This window comes from Pseudophryne corroboree, chromosome 7, assembly GCF_028390025.1.
Source record: "Pseudophryne corroboree isolate aPseCor3 chromosome 7, aPseCor3.hap2, whole genome shotgun sequence".
In the NCBI taxonomy this organism is placed as follows: Eukaryota; Metazoa; Chordata; class Amphibia; order Anura; family Myobatrachidae; genus Pseudophryne; species Pseudophryne corroboree.
The window spans coordinates 119140444-119165528 of NC_086450.1; positions in this window are offsets into that span (position 1 = coordinate 119140444).

Here is a 25085-nt window from a genome sequence, read left to right on the forward strand (position 1 = left end):
TAGGGGCATTTTTGGATCTGGCACTGTAGGGGCATTTTTGGATCTGGCACTGTGGGGGCATTTTTGGATCTGGCACTGTGGGGGCAATTGTGGATCTGGCACTGTGGGTGCAATTGTGGATCTGGCACTGTGGGGGCAATTGTGGATCTGGCACTGTGGGTGCAATTGTGGATTTGGCACTGCACTATTGGGGGCATATGTCTGTGTATCACGTCTCATTTTAATTGGCCACACTCACTAAATGACTGCGGGCATTACTACAGGCAACATTACTACTGGGGGCAATACGGGCATTGCATAAGGGGCACCACTACTATGGGGTCTATATAAGGGGCTCTACCAGTACAGTGGACATTGCATAATGAGCGCTACAACTGTGGGCATTGTATAAGGAGCGCCACCTCACATGCACCGAAGCCGCACGCAAATGTACTTCCCCTTCCATGGTGCCCCCCCTATCATTTTCTTCTGGATCCGCCCCTGAGTATAAGTATATACATGATGTGGCCATTCACTGGTACCTGGTGACAGAATGTATACTGGATTCCCCCACAATGTAACTTTATATCTGTCATCTATATACATGATGTGGTCATTCACTGGTACCTGGTGACAGAACATATAATGGATTCCCCCACAATGTAACTTTATATCTGTCATCTATATAATAATTATAGTAGTACAGTACAGTAGGCCATTGCTGTATCTTGCAGCTCTGTGTCACCGCAAGTATCCATTCCATATCTGTGCAGCATTTTTGTGAGCAGTATATATATAGTATTACAGTGCAGCATTTTGGTGACTAACAGTATATAGTTGTACAGTAGGCCATTGCTGTATCTTGCAGCTCTGTGTCACTGCAAGTATCCATTCCATATCTGTGCGGCATTTTTGTGAGCAGTGTATATATAGTATTACAGTGCAGCATTTTGGTGACTAACAGTATATAGTTGTACAGTAGGCCATTGCTGTATCTTGCAGCTCTGTGTTACTGCAAGTATCCATTCCATATCTGTGCAGCATTTTTGTGAGCAGTATATATAGTATTACAGTGCAGCATTTTGGTGACCCAACAGTATATAGTTGTGTACAGTAGGCCATTGCTGTATCTTGCAGCTCTGTGTCACTGCAAGTATCCATCCATTCCATTTTCTTCCAGTGATTTGGACCATTAATACCATTGATTAGAACGAATAATTCCAGTGATTTGGACCAATAATACCATTGATTAGAACGAATAATTCCAGTGATTTTGTCATTTTCTTCCAGTGATTTTGACCAATAATACCATTGATTAGAACGAATAATTCCAGTGATTTTGTCATTTTCTTCCAGTGATTTGGACCAATAATACCATTGATTAGAACGAATAATTCCTGTGATATTGAGGTGTTTGTGTCGCTTAGCTAAGCCGTCCAGCGACCACAGTGCACCTCTTTTTCTCTTTTCTTTGCATCATGTGCTGTTTGGGGCCAATTTTTTGAAGTGCCATCCTGTCTGACACTGCAGTGCCACACCTAGATGGGCCAGGTGTTTGTGCTGCCCTCTTGGGTCACTTTGCTTAGTCATCCAGCGACCTTTGTGCAAATTTTAGGACTAAAAATAGTATTGTGAGGTGTGAGGTGTTCAGAATAGATTGGAAATGAGTGGAAATTGTGGTTATTGAGGTTAATAATACTATAGGATACAAATTACCCCCAAATTCTACGATTTAAGCTGTTTTTGAGGGGTTTTTGGAAAAAAAAACACCCGAATCCAAAACACACCCGAATCCGACAAAAAAATTTCAGGGAGGTTTTGCCAAAACGTGTCCGAATCCAAAACACAGCCGCGGAACCGAATCCAAAACCAAAACACAAAACCTGAAAAATGTCTGGTGCACATCTCTACCAGTAACATAACAGTGTGAAGTGTCCCTCTATCTCCCACTTTCCCAATTTCCTTCTGCATTTTGTTTATGTATATGGACACCACTATTAATAAAGTATATATGATTGTCTACATTAGAATAAGGTATATTATTAGCTCAAAGAGATGTTTGATTGATAAATCAGTTTATGAAGACTTTAGTGTTCATTCTATCTTTATGTATATGTATAATTAATATCACTGTGGTTGGCATATCGGTTGGCCGCTTGATGTAGTGATGACACGGGTGTCCTACGTGGAGATGTCCACCGAGCATCCCAGCTGGCACGTTTCCATGGCATCCAGCTGCCAACCAAAGGGAACCAATAGACAGAGGTGACGTACAGGGTCACGCGCCAACCTAGCAATGGGAATGACGCACTGCATGGTAGTACCTATAACGCCACGTCACTCTATCTGCGCATCGGTGCGATGGAGTGACATGATGAATGCACTCTGCACCCCATTCGTGGCGAGATCAATCTGTTCAGGTCTAGTACACCTGTAACGAAGAGAAGTGTTACGGCAACACAGGTCCTTTTTAACATACAGTATGGATTGGAACCTACATTCTCCATTATACTTATTTATATTACTCTGGAGGGATACTGTTCCGGGTTTTCAGATTTACACAAATTGATGTGTTGACTTAATCTATGGTCATGTGACTGAAGGGAAAAATTATTAAAATACTTTTTTAAAAACATAGAATTTTAGTATTAGAGCTACGTAATTATTTCCATAATATGGTTTAGAATATTGTCCATATTAGTGTCTGTTGTTGTTTGGTCATGGTATGAGATGAGATGGTCGTGAGCAATCACATATGCAAATAAGCAGCCATATTGTTTATGGTATATAAACCCCTGTCTGTAGCACAGCAAGCAGCTTGAAAACGTTGTGTGAACGCAATGAAACGCATTGGTGACAGCCTCTTTGCTCCTACGGACACTTTGAAATTCAAACCAGAGAGACCTGGAACAGTTCCCCTTCCCTCCACAGCAAAACCTGGACTGCTACTCTGGGAGAGACCTCCATCCATTGGAAACCCACAGGGCTGCATACAACAAGGGACTATTCTTCAAATGCGTGATGCCTAACCGCTAATTACCCTGAAGTCAGCTGTGGTAACTATAAACACTATACAATTTGCTATATGCTGAGGTCTAAAGAGGATTCAGGGGACTATTAATATTGGAACAGGCCACAGGACCCACTCAGTCCACTTTGTGTCCAACTCAAATATTCTGGAGCAATACTGAGCCTTAGAGGGTTTTTTTTATATACAGACATTATGCGCATATTTTTTAACCTAACTTTAACCAAAGCTGTTATTTGTTTTTGAATGTTTTAATAAATTATGTGTATTGCACTGACCCTCTCATCTCATCCATGATCTTTGTAGCGCTGTATATTTACTATTTTGTATGTTCATCTTTTGTGAAGTCTGATCAACCTCTTAACCAGCAGCTGTGTTGAACCTCTCCATCTAGCGCCGGAGTATATTACCTTTGGGTAATTTTTTTTCACTTGATCTTTATCAAAATGATGATTGTCTGAAATTATCCTATAGATGTGTCCTCCTACATCCTTGCTGCAGTCACGTTAAACAGCCCTTTTAGTCACACTATGCCATGGCATGACTTGGTAGCGCCGAGCATCTTTCTGTGAGACCTTTTTCATTAGAATGTGTTTAAGTCTAATAGAATGCACAGGCAGGTTATGCTGATTAAAATAATATGTGGCATGCCTATATTTTGTGTGTGAGTGTGTGCAGCTGTATCTGCATAAGAATTGCTATGTTACAGTGTTTTCCTGGAAATCAGTGCAGATACAGCCACAGTCACACACAGAATATAGGCATGACACATATTTTAATTAGCATAAGCTGTTTGTGCATCCTAGTCACATAGTGATGTGAATAAGATGTATTTTTGGCAAAAAAAGACACCCAACGTTACCAGAGCTGCCCAGGAGCTGCCAGCTGCCTCACGCCAGGCATCCCCTGCTACTGTACATGGCTTAGTGCTGCAAGATGTATGAGGACACATCTGTGATTTAAAAGAAGAAATAATGTGTTCCAGGTGAGAAATTTTAGATTCACCAATTCCAAAGGTGCAAACAGAAGTCTAAAGCATTCAACGGGATATTATAATGCCATGGAGCAATAGGAGGCACAAATGAAGGTTGTACATGCAACAACTCATGCAAAAAAGTTCTGAACCTCTGGTAACCAAGTAAAGCTTCTTTAGAAGAAAACAGAAAGAGCCAAAACTTGGACTTTTAAGTAACTATTGTAAATTCAATCCCTCACCCAGACCGTTTGTCAAAAAATGTAGCAAAAGTGAGGCATCCTAAAAGATGAATAAGCAGCCTTTGCCATTCATAAGGGAACAGAATGACAATCTTGGAATGGAGAGAGTTAAACCTCCTGGGCTGGGGGTGGATCAGGATGGTATGATGGTCTACAGCCAATCAGGGAAAGTGAGAGGTGGTGTCAGTGGTTGTATTGGGCTGGTTCTGTGTGGTACCTTGTCTCTTTCAATTTGCCTTCAGGCTGGTGAGTGCCTCTGTCGTTGTGGAAAAGTTTAGTGGGTGCCCAGTAGGGTAGTTTGTACTAGCATCTTAGAGTGGGTTTTATAGAGTGGAGTTTATCATCCTGCTTCTTTCCCCCTCTCTCACAGCGTTATTACTAGGTGTACATTTTGCTGTTCCTCCCCCCCACCCCCTCCTATGATGGCCACCGCTTCTCGGCCCCACCGTTCCCCCCGGCCCCCGCACGGTACCGTTCAGATGACGGTAGTGGCGGGGCTACAGTAGGGCCTGAGGTTGCTGCTGCCCGCTCGCGGGCTGTTTCGGCCGGCACGCGCACGCCGCGGGTGCGCGCGGCTAACAGTGTGGAGGATGGTTCGGCCCTGCCGCCGCGGGCGGACCCGGAGCCAATTGCCGGGCGTGGGCGGCGGGGCGGACGACGGGCAGCAAGCGGGTGGGGAGGTGCCGTGGCCGAGCCTCGAGCTGCGGCTTCCTCTCCCGATGTCCGCGGTGCGAGGGTGCACAGTCGCATGCCCTTGCGCTGTGCTGTTGCGCGCCGCCGTGTGGAGTCTGCAGGCGCACGGGGGCGCGCAGAGGCGTCTGTGTGCAGCTCTCCCCTGTCGCTTCGCACTGAGCCGGAGCCTGTGCTCAGACGGGAGTGGCAGGGGGGGAGTCGGGCGGCGCTGAGTGCAGGGGCGCACGGGGACACGCGTTCCCTGCGCTTTAGGCATGAATTGAGTCCTGAAGGGGGGAGTTTGGTTAGCTCCCGGCATCAATTCTCCCCCTCACCTTACAGGAGCTTTAGTGGGGGCCAAGGCCATTTGAGTGGCGGTGGTCATGGGGAAGGGGGGTTGGTACGCGCAGTGGGCGGAGCTAGGTCCATGGACCGGGGCCACAGGTCCGCTGCGTAGTTTTATGATGCTGTTGATGGGGGGTCCTCTGGGTCACCCCCCAGGCAACAAGGTGGGAGACGGGGTGAGCAGGAGGCTTTGCGTCAGGATAGGTCGGGCAGGGGCCGGAATGTATTAGGGGAGCAGGGTGACGCGGCTGATTTAGTATCTGCACTGTCATCAGTGGTGGCTGCGTTATCTCCGCTGGTGGCGGCTGTATCCCCCGAGGTTGCGGGGAGTTCTGCCGCGCGGCGGTGGGGCTCCCGCCGTTCCGTCGGGATCAGCGGCGGGGCGGATCGTGCGTGCCTGCCAAGATTTGGGGGAGGCCGCGGCGCAGTGGGGCGGTCAACGACCGGTGGCTTCACGCCGGCGGGTGATGCGGGATGCCGTTGATCCTACCGGTCGCTTGTTTCGGTGGCTTCGGCCCGTGTAGTGTCTTCTTTTTCAGATGGACCCGGTGACGCGGATGGGGAAGAAGACAAAGACTTTGATGTGTTCGCAGCAGAGGCGGAGGAGTCGACGCAGTCTGAGACGTCAGGTGAGGTGTCGAGTTCGGTTGTTGACGAGGCAGGGGAGTTATCCTCGGCCTCCTCATGCTATACTGTTTCTGGCAGTACGTCAGCTTCTTCTTCCTTGTCTTCAGGCGCGTCAGAGGCTAGTAGCGCGACGAGGGCAAAAAAGCGCGCGGTTAAGTACGCAAAGAGAGCGGCCGTGCAGCACGAACGTTGGAAGAGGCGCAAGCGGCTGAGTGAGCGCAGGGCTAAGAAGCGGCGTAACCTGCCTGGAGTAGTCCACTGCGATTATACGGCAGTGTTACGGGGTCTGCGTGATAGCTGCCGTAGGAAGATCAGTAAGGGTGAGTATGTAGATATTTTTGTCCTGACGGAGGATGCAAAGAAGGAGTTCAAGGCGGCTAGAGCAAAGGGAGGCATTGGGCCGACGCATTTCGGTCATATGATAACTGGCTGGCTGGTTTTTGTGTGTTTGCCGCCTGTTATTTAGAGGATAGACCGGATGAGCATATGAATATCAACCGGTATATTCATCTTATTCACGACATGCAGCGAACATCCAAGAGAGCGGAGTGGCGCATATATGATGAAAAGTTTTGGCGCAAACAGGATTGTTTGCGGGTAATCGATTTCGGGTGTAAGGACGTTGAGGTGTGGCTGGACATCACTCGGGCTACGCAAGATTCAAAAGAGCCCCGGGGCACGGGGGAGGATGTACAGCAGGCTGGCCCGTCGGCGCAGGGGGCCGGGTCGGAAGCTGCGGCTGGTAGGAAGGCGGGGGTTGCTCAGTAGGGCTCCGACGCCAGTCAGGCTGGATACTATGGCCAAATGGCTTAGATGGTATCCAGATCAGGAGGTCGCAGAGTTTTTGTTTAAAGGTTTTCAGTTTGGTTTCCAATTACCGGTTGCGGGCGAAGTGCGAGTGCGGGCCTCACGAAATCTTCAGTCAGCTCGCGTTTTTCCGTTAGTTTTACGGGAGAAAGTTGAAAAAGAGGTTCATCGGGCAGAATGGCGGGTCCGTTTGCGTGCCCCCCACTGGAGGATCTGGTTATTTCGCCAGTGGGGGTGGTGCCTGAGAAGACTCCGGGTTCCTTTAGGCTCATTCAGCATCTGTCGTACCCATCGGGGTCATCCGTCAACGATGGGATACCTCCTGAGCAATGTTCGGTGGTTTACCAGTCGTTTGATGAGGCTCTTGGGATTGTGCGGGCTTACGGTTCGGGTGCCCTGATGGCTAAGATTGATGTGGAGTCTGCCTTTAGGTTGCATCCCTTACATCCGGAGTCTTTCCGTTTTATGGGTTTTTGTATCGGGTCGGAGTATTTAATTGACAAGTGTCTGCCGATGGGATGTTCCGTCTCTTGTTCATATTTCGAGAAGTTCAGCACCTTTTTGCATTGGTGCGTGGAGTTTTCCACGGGAGGTCACGGGGTGGCGCACTACCTTGATGACTTCTTGTGTGTAGGGCCTGCGGATTCGGGTCGTTACAGTGAGCTGTTATTTAGCATCAAAGCGCTTTTTTATCATTTCGGAGTGCCAGTGGCTGAAACTAAGACTGAAGGTCCTGTTTCTTGCTTATCATATTTGGGTATCGAAATTGATACGGGGGTAGGTTCGTGTCGCCTTCCTCAGGCCAAGGTGGCCAAGCTGCGTGAAGTTATCGGGCAGTTCTTGTCATTGCGAAAGGTCACGCTTCGGCAGGCTCAAACCTTGTTGGGCCTTTTGAACTTTGCTTGTCGGGTCATCCCGATGGGCAGGGTTTTTGCCGAAAGTTGGAAAGGGCGACGGCGGGGTGTTCCAGGCCGCATCATTCCGTTCGATTGTCTTCCGAGAATAAAAGAGATTTGGCTGTTTGGGCCGCTTTCTTGGAGGATTTCAACTGGGTGCGGATATTGGTGATCCCGGTCATTCGCAATGCTGATGTACAGCTTTTTACGGACGCGGCAGGTTCTTCGGGGTTTGGGTGCTATCTCGACGGGTCTTGGTGTGTGGCTTCTTGGCCTGAGGAGTGGTTTAGTAAGGGTCTCACTAAGGATCTGTTGCTGCTCGAGCTTTTCCCAATTATGGTGGCGCTGGAAGTGTGGGGAGAGCGTCTGGCTGATCGCAGCATTTTGTTCAGATGCGATAATCTGGGCGTGTTGCATGCGATTAACAACCAGAGGGCGAAGTTGGTGGTAATGTTGAGAGTACTGGCGCAGCTTGTGTTGGCTTGTTTGCATTGGAATGTTTGGTTTCGCGCGCTGCACGTTCCCGGGGAAGATAATGGAATTGCCGACGCCTTGTCACGCGGGCAGTGGGAGAGATTTCGAGTTTTGGCACCTGAGGCTGATTCTCTTGGGATCCGCTGTCCCGATTATGTTTGGCAGGTGATCGGTCCGGCCTGGAGGGATTAGCGATGCGGTCATTGGCTCCGACTACGCTTAAGGCTTACAGCCAAGCTTGGAGTGAATGGGAAGAGTTTGCTTGCGGACGTGGGCATCAAGGTAAGAGTGGGCATCGGCTGATGCTTTCTTTTATTTGGCAACTCTTCGTCACTGGTAGGTCTAGAGCAGTTGTGTCACGGTACTTGGCGGGGATTTCTTTTTTCACCAAACTCAAGGGTCTCCCTGACGTTACCAAGAGCTTCCTCCTTGTGAAGGCTCTGAAAGGTTGGGCGAGGTTGGCCCCGACGCCGCCTGATAGGAGATGCCCGATTGATGCGGCCCTTCTGCCGGCAGTTATTGGGGCGGTTGCCGGAGTTGCTTCTTCAAGTTTTGAGGCTTTGTTATTCGAATTAGCTTTTTCCATGGCGTATCATGGGGCTTTAAGCATTTCAGAGTTGGTGGCGCCGTCGAAGTGGAAAGATTCGACCATGCTGCGGGAGGATGTAGTTGTGGGTGAGAGGTCCTTGCTGTGTAGGCTGCGGCGCTCTAAGATGGATCAGTTAGGTAGAGGTCGATGGGTTACCTTGGTCTCGTCTTTGGACGATCGCATTTGCCCGGTGTTGCTGGCGGCCCGCTATGCGTCAGTTCGGCCCTCCGTGAAGGGGTCCTGGCTGCTGCATTATAACGGGTTGCCTTTGACGAGATACCAGTTTCGGTGGATGTTGAATCGCTGTCTGTCTGGCGTGGGCCTTTCACCCGCAGCTTTCGGCACGCATTCGTTTTGGATCGGAGCGGCTACGTCGGCCACGTCGGCCATTTTTCTGTCAGGGAGATCCAATCGTTGGGCCGGTGGAAGTCTTCCAGCTACAAACGGTATATTCGCCCGGTGTTATAGGTTATGGGGTTTTTGCAGCTGTTTGCAACTTGTTTGTTCAATTGTTAAGTAGGTTAATGTCCAGTATGTTTGTGTGTTATCCCCTGTTCATTCCTACTCAGGGATTAGCTACTCGCCGCTGCTGGCAGTGGGGGTCTGGAGTTATTTTTCACTTTTTTGCCTGACCTGACGGACTGAATTCGGTTCATTCAATTCTAATTCGGCTAATTGGACTCCAATTTAAAGTCCCTCGGCAGGTTTTTTAAGTTTCACCTCCAGCTGAGTTTATCTGTGTGTCCCCCCCCACACATTTTCTTTTGAAAGTTTTCTGTTTTCATTTGATTTTATGCCTTTCCCATTGTGTCTTTATGTTCGCTTCGATTGACTTGAAGCTTGTTTGCACGGCCAGGCCGTGGTATTCAAAAATAAATTTTTCTTTTTGGCAGATCCTTCAGGTTCATTGTAGGTTTCCATTCCTTTCGGCCTAATTTACTAACTTATTTTTATGTAATTTCCTTCATTTTAGGTTGGGAGGAGGATGTTTTTACAGTGTAAGTAGTTGGTCACTCCTACGTGTACTGGGCGGCCAGGTTTTTGGCATCCAAGGGGTCGCAGTTTTTTCCACGGGCTCGTGGTATTCGGTGGCTTGGCTGGCGCGGTATGTTGTGGCAGGATCTAAAAGGTAGTCTATTGGACCAGGCTCGGGTGCATGGTGTCCCTGGTGTTTTGTTGGTACATCTAGGTGGTAATGATTTGGGTAAGAGGACATCTCTAGATTTGAGATGTTCTATGATAAAGGATTTGTCTAGTATTGCCATGGTCTGGCCTCATTGTACATTGGTTTTTTCTTTCATAGTGCCCAGATTGTGTTTGCGGGGAGTGCCGGATGGTCGGCCTATTGATGAGGCCAGAAAAAAGGTGAATGCGGCGGTGGCGAAGTGGGTTTTGGCTCACAGTGGAGCGGTGGCTCGCCATGATAGGATCAGGTATCAGTATGATTACGTTTTTCGGGCCGATGGTGTGCACTTGTCGCAGGAAGGATTGGTGTTTTTTCTGGAGGATCTGTTTTCGGTTTTGGATCATTTGGGTTGTGGGTATGGTGGCGGTGCGAAGTCTCTTTAAGAAGAGCCTTTCGCTGTTGGCGGAAAAGAGCGGCAGGTTCTCGTTTTTTGAGTTGTTAGTCACAGTTTTTAGTCGGTTTGGTGCTGTTTAGGTGCACTCTCCTTCGTTGACTGTTATATCTGCTGGACCACTCTTCAGGGGGCAGCGTCATCACCCTTCAGGGTGGGTAGTCAAGATGAAGGTTGAGTGGATACCTTTGTTTTGTGATTTGGAGTGGTTTAGATTTAATTAGCTTGGGGTTTTTGTGTTTGGATTTCAGCCGTTCTTTTTTCTGGCCACCATACTCTTTTTATTAATATTCATATTAATTTCATTTTATCGCAGGTTTCATCTAGTTATTTAGATTAACAATAAACGGCTAACAACTTTCTGCCAAAATACATGTTTCCGTGTCGTTATTATATTGTTAAGTTGTTTAGAATGGTTCATTGTCAGGAGGGAGTGAAACCCCTCAGCCAGTAGGAGGTTTAGGGGAACAGAATGACAATCTTGGAATGGAGAGAGTTAAACCTCCTGGGCTGGGGGTGGATCAGGATGGTATGATGGTCTACAGCCAATCAGGGAAAGTGAGAGGTGGTGTCAGTGGTTGTATTGGGCTGGTTCTGTGTGGTACCTTGTCTCTTTCAATTTGCCTTCCCACCCTCCCGCCCCTTTTTTAGTCTTACTAGGGTTAGGGTATTTTGACTTGAGGTTGTTGGCGGTTAATGTCTCATTAGCTATTTGTTGGTGGAAAAGAGCGGCAGGTTCTCGTTTTTTGAGTTGTTAGTCACAGTTTTTAGTCGGTTTTGTGCTGTTTAGGTGCACTCTCCTTCGTTGACTGTTATATCTGCTGGACCACCCTTCAGGGGGCAGCGTCATCACCCTTCAGGGTTGGTAGTCAAGATGAAGGTTGAGTGGATACCTTTGTTTTGTGATTTGGAGTGGTTTAGATTTAATTAGCTTGGGGTTTCTGTGTTTGGATTTCAGCCGTTCTTTTTTCTGGCCACCATACTCTTTTTATTAATATTCATATTAATTTCATTTTATCGCAGGTTTCATCTAGTTATTTAGATTAACAATAAATAGCTAACAACTTTCTGCCAAAATACATGTCTCCGTGTCGTTATTATATTGTTAAGTTGTTTAGAATGGTTCATTGTCAGGAGGGAGTGAAACCCCTCAGCCAGTAGGAGGTTTATATATATATATATATATATATATATATATATATATATAGATATATAGATATAGATATATAGATATATATATTAAAAAAATATATATATATTTTGTTAGCACCCGTTGCTGTGCACCTGTACGTATATTTTTTTATCAAGAAGTTCCTGCGGACATTCTGCTCCCTTCAGTGATCCTACTGTGGGATTCACTGTTTCATCACTGGTGTGTCAGTGTATGTTCTTTTGGAAGTTGGAGACACGATGTCGGCATCACAAGAACCTCTGGGATGTCATAACTTGGTCATTAATGACACTGGAGCAACCTTTAGCTTCTCTGAGGCTGAAATTGCATCTATTTTATCTAAGGAATCTGATATACTAACTGACCGATCCCTGGATCCTGAGACTTTGTATCACCAGATTTGGAAGTTAAAACGCAGAGAAATAGATTTTTCCCTCCATGGCAGCACTTTATCAGATTACTATCGCGAGCATAAAATACCACGTGGGTTCCGAGTACGTAATGTCCCGACCATTGGACGGAACAACCCGGACTTTGTCCGCCGCTGGATCGCGATACTTAATAAGTGTGCCTTCGATCTGATGATCTTAGTGATCGATGAGGCTAATAAAGAGTTGTCTAACACCAGAACGAAGATTGTCTCCTTTGAAAAGGACTTTTTGAAAACCTTGGAAGAGGATCGCTCTCAGGAATGGATCCTGAAACTTGAAAATCAATGCACCCAATACAAACGTGATCTCCTGAAATTCAAAAGGAACAAGAAACTTACGGTAGATACCGATTATGAGGATAACCTAGTGTACCGGTGGCTAGCCGGAGGAACCTCTACGGATTCGAGTAGACGTCCTCAGCGCATGAGAAGACCCTGGTTCCGCAAATCAAACCGAAGGGAAGGCCCTCAGAAATCAAGCTCTGAGAGTGAATTTGCCACCTCAGAAATAGAGGATGCTTCCACCCCTTTAGAAGGCACTTCACGGAAACCCGCAACCCCTATAAGATCACTACCACCCGCAGGGGTGGCCAGAACAAAAGGGGTAAGGGCCGTGACACAACGCAAGAAATGCTGATCTTCAATCTTTCCAATCGGATATTAAGTACCACTGAGCTTGCGGTTCTCAATAAAGGGTTGAGCTTTGTTCCAACCAATCTATACGACCCCTTTAATTGGAACAGAGATTTACATGCATTCTCTCGGAGACTCCGTCTAAAAGAACAGTTTCAGGACAAGTTGGAATCCTCTGATACTTCCATTTTTTCATCATTCCTTAAAAAATCCTCGAGATCATCTTATGACCCCTACTCTATGAATGCCTCACTGAAAACTTTTCATCGGCTCCTGGATGAGTCCATCATTAAATTTACTGCGGCTCCGGCTAAAATAAAATTCAACCTCTCCCGTGAGGAGTCCAAAGCCCTTACCGCATTAGGATCCTATGATGACATAGTGATTAGGCCTGCAGATAAGGGCAGAGCTATCGTGATCCTCAACTTGGATGACTATAAAGCAGAAATATATGCACAACTGGCAGACATAGAGGTATATAGAAAGCTGATGTCAGATCCCACCCCACATTATCAAAAAGAATTAGATGGCATTTTGAACACAGCAGTACGGGAGGGCAAGTTACCACCTAAAATGCTGAAAGCCCTTTCTATTCGATGCCCTAGAGTGCCAGTGCTCTACACCTTGCCGAAATTGCATAAACACAGCTCAAAACCACCCGGTAGACCGATTATCTCGGCCCCTGAGTCTCTCTACAGATCGGTGGCCCAGTTTCTAGACACAATTCTACAACCGCTGTTAGGTCTACAATCAACATTTTTGAAAGACACTACTTCCTTCCTGTTAAAACTTCAGGGACTTGGACAGCTCCCGGAAGGGACACTACTCTGCTGTCTAGATGTGTGTAGTTTATACACTGTGATCCCCCACTCTCAGGGATTGGCAGCGGTTTCTGCATTTTTGAATTTACACCTTCCAGTTGAACTGTTTGATCATGATTTGTTTCTGGTGTTGCTGGACCTGACACTCCGTCGGAACTATTTTCTGTTTGATGGACAGTTCTTTTTACAACTTAGGGGGTGTGCGATGGGATCCCCAGTGGCCCCATCGTATGCCAACATTTTTATGTTTATCCAGGAGAATGAGTTGTTTTTTACTAATCATGAGACTAGCGACAATATTTTAATGTATTGTCGCTATATAGATGATATTTTTCTCCTTTGGACGGGTGGGGAAAGTTCATTTGTGAAGTTGATGTCAGATATTAATGGTAGGGACTCCCCCATTAAATTTACCTTTACATGCAGTACCAGTGAAGCACATTTTCTGGATGTTGCTATCAAAGTGGATCATGGCCACTTGATCACCAATGTGTTCCATAAGCCCACTGACCGTAATACTCTGTTGTTATCTTCCAGTCACCACCCTGAGCCTCTTAAAAATGGCCTCCCTCGTTCACAGATGATGCGTATTGCACGCATTGTCAGTGACCCGTTGGTTCTAACCACGGAAATTGATTCTCTGATTGTTAAGTTTCTAGCTCGGGGATATGATAATAACTTGCTACAGTCATATAAGACTGAAGTTTTACAAATGCCCAGACAGAGATTACTAGAACCTGTAGGGAAGCCCATTAAACAAAGAATTCCATTCCCGTGTGAGTTTTCCACCTCCAATCCCATCATGAGAAGGGCCACTCGTGCATTATGGCCCATAGTGGCTACTGACCCCGATCTTAAAGGTCTTCATCAGTCCGCTCCTATGATGGCTTTCCGACGAGGGAGGAATATTCGAGACAGAGTAGTCAAAACTGACATCACAGGTATGGGAATCCCTAAAATTCCCAATGTACATTACAAAGCTCCAGGGTGCTACCGATGTACGGGCTGCACTACATGTAACTTTATGTTTAGTTGTAAAGCCTTCCAACACCCTCACTGTAAGGAGAAGAAGTATGATATTAGATTTGTTCTCACTTGTACTTCCACTTATGTGGTGTATATTATTATTTGTCCGTGTGGACTTTATTATGTGGGACAAACCATTCGAAAATTCTCTGAACGTATGGCCGCCCACCGGTCAGCCATTAAACTTATCTTAGAGGGTAAACAGGTTGACCAGCCAGTCGCCAAACACTTCAAACAGTTAGGTCATTCCTTAGACTCCCTACGTTACTTTATGATCGATCATGTCCCTCTCTCACTGCGTGGGGGGGATCGATCCAAAACTCTATTGATTAAAGAAGCCCGTTGGATCACTAGATTAGGGACTACATCCCCTGGGGGTTTGAATGAGAAAATTAATTGGAACTCATTAACTTAATTGGGGTCCCTCTATTGTAGTTATACAGTTTCTTGTATATTAGATAGCTTAATATGTGATGTATAGTTTGTATATCATTAGTTTCTGCCAACATCGCTGTTTCCTTTTTCTGTATTGTTTTTTTGTACATACACCTGGTTTTCTGTCTCTTGTTGTTTTTTTATATTTTGTGTTTTTACATATTGTGTTTAATGTTTTGATTTTCACTTTGGCCGTCTACTCCTTCTGTTTCCTTGCAGTCTCCTCCTCAACCAAGTCTCTCCCCACGTGCAGGAAGCCGTGGAGCGCAGCGCACGAGCTAGGTGGAACGCATGCAGGCGTTCCCTAGACAACCGCCAGCGCTGCCCCCGGATATGACGTGACGGCTGCAGCTGGTGGAACGAGACGCGGCGAAGGACGTGGGAGACGACGGGACCGAGGCTACACGGTGGGGTATTTAAGTGGGTAAGTTTGTTTGCTTGTCTATGTCTCTGTGGTTATTCTGAAGACGGGGCTTGCTGCTCCGAAACGTTAATATATCCAACTTTTTCACCATATTATCTTTGAGTGCCGTCTTTATTGGATATTTATATATATATATATATTTTTTTTTCTTACGGATGTTTAATATCACAGTTTATAGCTGTTATGCAATAATAAAATGTGTAGTTGTGTATGTGAAACTGCAGCCTTAAGAAAATCAGCTTCCTGGAATCGTTTTTCTTTTATTTGTCATCTTTTTTTTATTATGGAATATATATATATATAAATATATGTGTGTGTGTGTATATATATATATATATATATATATATATATGTATATATATATGTATATATATATATATATATATATGTGTATAGCGTGGATATGCGGCGGCACTCAGACAGACTCGTCAATATGAAAAATCAGGTCATTTATTTAGACCATTGCAACCGACATGTTTCGGGGCAGATCCCCGTCCCCAGGGTCAGACAGCAAGTAAGAAATACAATGCAGACAACATACATATATACCCAACCCAATAAACGTGAACATACTCACCTGTTCGTCGGCGCTCCCGCCCGCCACTCCGCTCGGCTGTGTACTGCGTCGCTGGATGCTGGCGTGTCAGGTGCGCCGGAAGAACAGGGTAGTAACCATGGGAACAGCTGTAGCGTCTAGCAGGGCGCCGCCGCTGCAACCCAAGTGTCATCCTGTGTAATGCAAACATACAATACATGAAGTGAACACAATATTCAACAAACAATAATATGGAATGAAAACATTAAAAAAACGGCACTTGGTAAGCACTTACTTGCTCTGATAATAGAGCAGTAACTGGAAGTTAACCGGACTATTAATGATAGTATACCTAATTGGGCAATCTGTACATAATAGTAACTAATCCCCACTTTTGGCACTGCGTCTTATCTAGAATGACATTGAAGGCACATATCTAGTACTAGAGATAGCTAGGTAGGTACTTATATTAATACATTATTCTGTGAGCTGGTTTGTCAAGGGAACTATAAATAGCTTTGTAGACTCATTTGCTCATTTAGACCTCTGGGGGCCAGTGTACCGAGGGAAAATATCCATCGGGTTTCCTTCTGTAAAAGTCGCTTGGCCCTATCTCCACCCCTAGGCATAGTAGGTACATGGTCAATTAGGGTAGCTCTTATGCTAGACACCCCATGCTTGGCTAGTAGGCAGTGTCGTGCAAATGGCTGCTCACTAGTGCCCTTTTCATATGCTTTTTTGATGGCACTGCGATGCAGTGCCATCCTTTCTCTGAATTGGCGAATAGTTTTGCCCACGTAGGCAAGGCCACATGGGCAGGTCAAGATGTACACCACATGTGTTGTCGTACATTTTAGTCTATGCATAATCCTTAATTTTTTGCCAGAGTGTGGGTGATTGAACGTGGTGCCAGAAACCAGGGTATTGCAAGTAGCACACCCTAGGCATCTGTAGCATCCGTTCTTGGGTCTAAGGAAGTGCGCTGATTGTGTCTTAGTGTGAGTTGAAATGTCGAGTTTCATTACCATGTCACCTATATTATTGCTATGTTTAAAGCTGGGAAGTAGCCGTGTGTCGGATAGATCAGACAATGCCTTGTCCGTTTGGATAATAGGCCACAATTGTTTGGCTCTTTTAACCACAGCCATAGAGGCTGTGGTAAATTTGTTAACCCATGGTAAACAATTCATGCTTCTTTCCTTTACTCTGGAGTTCAAGGTCTGCAACCTGGATAATTTTAAAACTTTACGTTTGGCTATCTCAAGTTCCCCCAAGGGATACCCTCGCTGTACAAATTTCTCAATCATTTGATCAAGAGCTACCAAAGTTTCACCAGGATCGGATGTGATACGTCTAACACGTAGGAACTGTGAATAAGGGAGCCCTCTACGTAGTGACTGTGGGTGAAAACTATGATAATTTAACAGGCTATTTCGGTCTGTGGGTTTAACATATATAGATGTAGTCAATTTGTCTCCCTTGTGACTAATGTTTACGTCCAAGAAGTGTATGTTTAAAGAATTGATGTCATAAGTAAATTTCACAGGGTGTACCTGTGAATTGAATCGTTCCCATAGCTCTATCAAATCAGTTTCTGTTCCCTGCCACAAAACCAACAAGTCGTCTATGAAACGCCTATAGTACCAGGTCTGTGAGGCTACTACTGGATCCATGTAAAACATTTGTTTCTCCACTACATACATGAAGGCGTTAGCGTACGATGGGGCCACCGCCGACCCCATCGCACAGCCAGCAATTTGCAAATAAAACCGCCCATCATGGAAAAAATAATTACGATACAGTACCTTACTCAATAGTTTGAGAAAAAAAACTATTTCTGGACCATGGTAGTCAGGGTTGTCCTCAATCAAGGATCTCACCGCCTCCACCGCTGCATCATGTGGGATGCAGGTGTAGAGGCTTGCGACATCCGCACTACAGAGGTACTGGGATAAGATGTTCCAACTGTATTAACAAAGTGGTGGTATCTCTTAAATAAGAGGGCAAAGCCTGTATACATGGATTGAGATGTGAATCTAAAAAGACCGATATAGGATGATAAATTGATCCCCTAGCGGAGACTATTGGTCGCCCTGGGGGATCAATTAAGGTCTTATGTACCTTAGGTACAACATAGAATAATGGTGCCCTAGGGTATTCGACTTTTAGGGCAGCACATAACTCTGACGAAATAATTTTATCATCGCAGGCTAGAGACAATATAATATCGAGTTCTTCCTGATATTCTTTGGTGGGGTCCTTGGTCATCAGCTTATATGTGGTCGTGTCGCTCAGTTGACGTTGGCATTCCTCCATATATTTGGAACGACCACCGCCCCACCCTTGTCGGCCTTACGTATGACTATGTCAGTTCTTTTAGAAAGATCTTGTAGGGTGCTACGCTCCGCTTTCGTTAAGTTAAATCGTACTGGTGAATGAAATGACGCTGCTCCTTCTTGTTCCAACATTCTGGAAAAAGTGTGTATTGACGCATTGGTCGAGGAGGGGTCAAATAAAGATTTGGGTGCTATGGATCGTAGTTGCGTAGGGACATCGTTAGCTGTTTCACTCTTAGGTTTTCCATTAAAGAATTCTTTCCTTTTAAGAGTTCTATTTAATCGGTAAACATCAATTTTCCACTCCAACTCATCTAACGGATGAGTGGGGACAAAGGAAAGTCCTTTAGTCAACAAACAATGCTCAGATTCAGTTAGTAGAGTAGAGGACAGGTTAAACACTAGCTCCTTCAAGGACGAGGTTGTTTTTTTGCGTAGGATCCTTTGGTTTTGGCCCACCCTCCTCATCCTCTGCCGCGGGCTGGGCCTGGAGTCTGGTTGGAACGTGTGGCAACGCCCGCTGGTGGATGCCCTAAAGGGGTGGCTGCCTCGGTAGTTGTAGAAGTTTGTGGTGTACCATAGTCTGTTTCACTGGCTGAGGTACTGTTATCAATCTGTTGCTCTCTCCTACGACGTGCCTGATAACGTCTGCCAGATACTTGGTAATCCTGTTTAGGTCTCGTGTTGCCCAACCAGGGGTAGACCAACCTTTGCTCGTAGTCCTTTTTGACCTTAATGAGCTTGTCATTTTTGAAGCGCAGTAGATCTTGTCTGTATTGGTCCATTTGTGTGGTAATATATATATATAGGCTTTGCGGATAATATATTGTAATGCTGGCTGCAGATATGCGATCCTTATGGGGGCTTATTGTTACACACATTTAATGGTAGTGTTTTAGTAGTGTGCTGCTGTTAGATGATGCGGAGCCAATGGATTAGATGATGCAACACCAATTGATGACGTGGTGCGTTGGAGCCCCGGGATGGTTGGAAATTGTGGCATGGCGCGGCCTGATGACGTGGTCCAGCTTGTGCCTATGACATGATCCGCGTCAGGGACTGTGCGGCCACTGGTTAGTTGTCAGGCTAGGCGGGGACTAAATATTCCTCTGAGTTTGGGATTTACCGGAGTTAGTGTACATCTAACCAAAAGCGGTATGCGTTCCAGGTGGGACGCATAACGGAAGTACCTGTTCTCACACAGGTGCGGGCCTTTTAAGTCCGTTTTAGCCCTAATTTAGGATATATCTTTTGTGGTGGCTATATTTCTACATCTGGGCTGTAGTTTAAAGTATTGAACTTTCTGCTCAATACTTTGACACTATAGATTTACCAAGCATGTACTAATTAGAGGAAGTGATGTAACCTCTGAAGGGGTTTAAATAGAAGCTGCAGCAATTAGTATACCATTCTGAAACCTTCACACATTTGTTTGCTGCACAAGCTTTTCCAGTGGCGCAGAGGGAGGGGGGGAGAGGGCACAATTTACCCGGGCCCAGGTCTGATGGAGGGGCTCAGTGGGGGATCACCAGGCTTCCTCCCCCTTAAATGGCAGCAGCAGCTGCAGATTTTCTCCTCAGCCCAGCACACGCTGCTGTGTGCTGGCTGGAGTGAGGCCATGGTGGCAGTTAAAATACTATTTTTTTCGGTATTTTTCTAAGGATGCCTGGCCACACCTCCTGTGATTAGGCCATGCCCCCTGAATGTACCTGGGCCCAGCCAGGCTCTCGACTGCCCTGACACTTCTAGTGAGTGTAGAATCTTTTGTTTTCTCTTATTGTTTTTATGGGCTGCAGTTAGGAATTTTAATGGTTGTACCATCTAACTAAATGTTTATTGTTATAATGGATGCTCAGTTTTTTTCTTTCTAATCCATATGTAAGCTGTTTTATGCTATTGTATGTAAGAGGCACTACTGAGGCACTATGATTGTATATATAAACTGAAATAGTTTATTTTACTTTGAAGATCCACGTGTGAATCCTACTGTGGAGTTTTCATTGCCTAAAGAAAAAAACCTTTTTTAACTCTTGCTATACTATTATGGTATGTATGTTTTTTTATTTTTGTTCAGTTAATGATGGCTGACATACTCCACGCTAATTGTTTAGATCACTTATTTTATAAACACTTTTTATAGACAGATTTTTGCAAGTTTAATTAAAGCTATCTGGATATAAAAGCTTTTTAGTATATCCAGGTATGTATTTATGGAGTCAGACACTTTCAATTTTTAACATATGTTTGATAGATTTTTAAATATATAATTTGTCCTCCATCTCTATCGGGTGCTTTCAAGGACACCTATATATAAACACTACCTATTAGGTGATGAGCTCCATCAAAGCTATTGGGATCTAAAATCCTGAATTGGTTTTATAACTAATATATCCAGGTATGTGTCGCTAGAGTCAGACTACTGTTGTAAAGCCCCTTTTTCCAGTTAGACCCATAAATAGTTTGTTTCTTATTTTTGTATTGGGTTGCTGCATGACCATTTGTATATATTCCAACTTCGTATTTGGTCCTGCCTTTATTACTGGTAGGTACCTGCCAAATAAAATCCACTCTTCCTTTACTATACCTAGTCCTTTTACAAATACTTAAACAGATTATTTTTCTTTCACCCTCAAAGAGCTACCCCTGATGAAGTCGATTAGACAAAATGCGTTGGACGGTCACGAGTTAATAATCCAATTTGTGAAGATTCTCCCTATTGAGCTCACATCTTGTTAAGGTGAGGGAGGGTCTAACTTGCCATCATCATATTCTGGACATTTCTCACTGATATATAAATTTTATCTCTGTACAAATTTTTTAATGTGTATGTTTAAAACCTGTGTTAATAAACCAACAACTGGTACTAATTGGCCTTGGGCCTCTTGTTTGGGTGATTCTCTGGTGAGGGGATATCTGTTACGGGTCCCCAGGAAAGAATTCTCCAATTTGCCGTCTATACTTATTGGGTTCATCTTGGAAGATTATATGAATGAACATTCAACCAATGTAGCGCACTTGGGAATTGTGTTTTAGTCTATGTTTATTTGAGATTTACCAACAGAAATCTCTCCTGCAGTGCTGCTCCTATTTTTGCGCAAGATAAGGATATTGCTTCTATTATACACCGCTCCAAAAAATAAAGGGAACACTAAAATAACACATCCTAGATCTGAATGAATGAAATATTCTTATTAAATACTTTGTTCTTTACATAGTTGAATGTGCTAACAACAAAATCACACAAAAATTATCAATTGAAATCAAATTTATTAACCCATGGAGGTCTGGATTTGGAGTCACACTCAAAATTAAAGTGGAAAAACACACTACAGGCTGATCCAACTTTGATGTAATGTCCTTAAAACAAGTCAAAATGAGGCTCAGTAGTGTGTGTGGCCTCCACGTGCCTGTATGACCTCCCTACAATGCCTGGGCATGCTCCTGATGAGGTGGCAGATGGTCTCCTGAGGGATCTCCTCCCAGACCTGGACTAAAGCATCCGCCAACTCCTGGACAGTCTGTGGTGCAACGTGGCGTCGGTGGATGGTGCGAGACATGATGTCCCAGATGTGCTCAATTGGATTCAGGTCTGGGGAACGGGTGGGCCAGTCCATAGCATCAATGCCTTCGTCTTGTAGCAACTACTGACACACTCCAGCCACACGAGGTCTAGCATTGTCTTGCATTAGGAGGAACACAGGGCCATCCGCACCAGCATATGGTCTCACAAGGGGTCTGAGGATCTCATCTCGGTACCTAATTGCAGTCAGGCTACCTTTGGCGAGCACATGGAGGGCTGTGCGGCCCCCCAAAGAAATGCCACCCCACACCATTACTGACCCACTGCTAAACCGGTCATGCTGGAGGATGTTGCAGGCAGCAGAACATTTTCCTTGGTGTCTCCAGACTCTGTCACGTCTGTCACATGTGCTCAGTGAGAGCCTGCTTTCATCTGTGAAGAGCACAGGGCGCCAGTGGCGAATTTGCCAATCTTGGTGTTCTCTGGCAAATGCCAAACGTCCTGCACGGTGTTGGGTTGTAAGCACAACCTCCACCTGTGGATGTTGGGCCCTCATACCACCCTCATTGAGTCTGTTTCTGATCATTTGAGTAGACACATGCACATTTGTGGCTTGCAGGGCTCTGGCAGTGCTCCTCCTGTTCCTCCTTGCACAAAGGCGGAGGTAGCGGTCCTGCTGCTGGGTTGTTGCCCTCCTACGGCCTCCTCCACGTCTCCTGATGTACTGGCCTGTCTCCTGGTAGCGCCTCCATGTTCTGGACACTACGCTGACAGACACAGCAAACCTTCTTGCCACAGCTCGCATTGATGTGCCATCCTGGATGAGCTACACTACCTGAGCCACTTGTGTGGGTTGTAGACTCCGTCTCATGCAACCACTAGCATGAGCAACCACTATCTCATGCTACCACCAGCATGAGCACCGCCAGCTTTCAAAAGTGACCAAAACATCAGCCAGAAAGCATAGGAGCTGAGAAGTGGTCTGTGGTCACCACCTGCAGAACAACTCTTTTATTGGGGGTGTCTTGCTAATTGCCTATAATTCCCACCGGTTGTCTATTCCATTTGCACAACAGCATGTGAAATTGATTGTCAATCAGTGTTGCTTCCAAAGTGGACAGTTTGATTTCACAGAAGTGTGATCGACTTGGAGTTACATTGTGTTGTTTAAGTGTTCCCTTTATTTTTTTGAGCAGTGTATATACTGTGTATATATATATATATATATATATATATGTAACAAAGGTTGTCTGCACTCTCCATATCAAACAAACTTGATGGGGTGTCACTCAAAATTCACTGAGCAAAAGGCATAGTCTTTCCTCCATGAGTATATAGAAATCTTGGATAGAGTGCACTCACCAGTCGAATCATGATTCGACTGGTGAGTGCACTCTATCCAAGATATTTATATATATATATATATATATGTGTTCTCTATGCCTTGTGATAGTTTATTTGCTGAGACTGGTCCCTAGCCGTAAGTATAGCCTGAATTAGAGACCTTTAGGGATAGATTTACTAAATAAGCATGATTTATCATTAAATACTATAGCCATTTTGAAATCATTGGCACATAGATGGCTTGGTAAACCTAATATTAAGTAAATCTGCCCTTTGATTTCCGCTGTCAAGGCCAATCCCTGTAATTTTAGATTAAGAAAAGTTTATCTAGGTTCCAAACACCCTCCCTGCAAACAAGCCTGATGCATGACCACACCCCAATACTGAGTGTCCAATTTTAAATATTGAAAGGGATCCATCAACTGAGGTTCTTTGCCTTCAACCACCAAACATAAGTTTGTCACACTCATGGGGACTGATGACCTGACTGGACAAAATGAAGGAGACTTGATCCACTGCACAATTATTTCAACCTAGATTTCCCACAAATGAAACTGAGCAATCTGGACTGCCTTGAAAGTCAGCTCAATCAGGACCTTCATACAAAAAAGAGATCCTTTTGTAATACCCCTTTTCCACTGCCACAATAACCTGAGTCATTGCTGGGTTAATCCGGGTCATAGCTCAGTGTAAAAGGGTCCTTGCAAAATTACCTAGGTTGAGTTTTCTGGGAATCTGACCCTGGAAGCTACCATGGTTGGACTTGGGTAAGGGTGCAGTGTAAATGGCTTGACCTGGGTTATGCTTAAAAGCTGCTGATTAGCTGCTTATGCAGACATTCACCTCAAGGAGTTGCCAGTGAGTGACATGCAGGGCAGACATGGTTTCAGAGTAAAGGGGGCCTACAGTACTTGGGAATAATCAGGGTCCAAGGTGCAGTGTAAACAGGGGCTGACCTGGATTGTAACTGTGTCCAGAAACCCGAGTCGAGGCTTGGTTTTTGGGGAAAAAGTGGTATACAGTATGTCACCTGGACCCTTACTAGAACCTGTAAGGCAAGAAATGTGTCCTTTGGAAGTGCACCTGCTGAAGCTGGGTCAGTAGCGGATCTTGCTACGGGCACGCATGAATTTAGCCCGGGGTGCCGCCTTCAGGAGGGCGCCGCTGCTGTGGCAAGATCCGCTACTGGAGGTGCACCCCCCCCCCCCCGATGCTGTGTGGTGCTGACTGTGCAGTGCACGATGTATTGGAGAATAAGGAAAATAGCTTAATATAATGATACTCCATTGGTAATTTAGGCAATTAAAATGTAACTTTACTAGCGTAATAGAAAAAACTGAAACAATGCCGAGTCATAAAGGATTACAGGTACATTACAAAAGCAATATATAGAAGGTAGTTTGGCCATCCTATGGCTAGATAGGTTTGGAAAGTCTAAAGGAGTGCAATATTCACAAAACAATCAACAAGATGTAGTGTAAGACACAAAAACTGTAACCACCTTCACTATTAATAAGTTCCCCTGGTCAAAACAGGTTAAATTGTCTCATTTCCTCTCTACATACGTTGATGACAGTTCCTGCTTTGACATACTGATTCTGAAACTTGCAATTCCGTGCCCTTTGCTGACTTGGTTTGCCTTCCTGACTTTACTGATGTCTCCTGTCACTAACATCGGACGGTTTTGGATTGTCCTGTGACTTCTATGTCTGCCACCAGCACTAACTCAACTTTGTTTAATTGTATTTGCTTGTCTGCCGTCAGCCTTCACTCAGCAAACAGCAGTTGCCTGCTATCAGTCCTGTTCCCCACTTGATCTGTCTGCTTCAGCATAACCTTTTTTTCTGGTTACTAAGCCCTCAAGTACTTACAGTAAAATGTGTTGTCCATCCTAAAACCTCAGCAATATCTTATGACAACATTTGCTCTCTGAGGCCTGTTCTGAATAAGGTCTGAAATGTATATGGATTTGATTCCAAAGTCGTCTTGGTCTCTGTTTTGGTGTCGCAGAATTTGAAATCAGTGGACAGACCTTTTGCGCAATAAACTGAGTGAGCTTCCCTCCATCCTACAAAAGAAGAAAACACCATAATTCAAAAATAATTATAGGGTGATCTGGCGCTAAACTCTTTAGTAGATGTCTTTTCAAACATGTGAGGGTTAAGCATATAAAATAAATAATCTGACATATCATAATACAG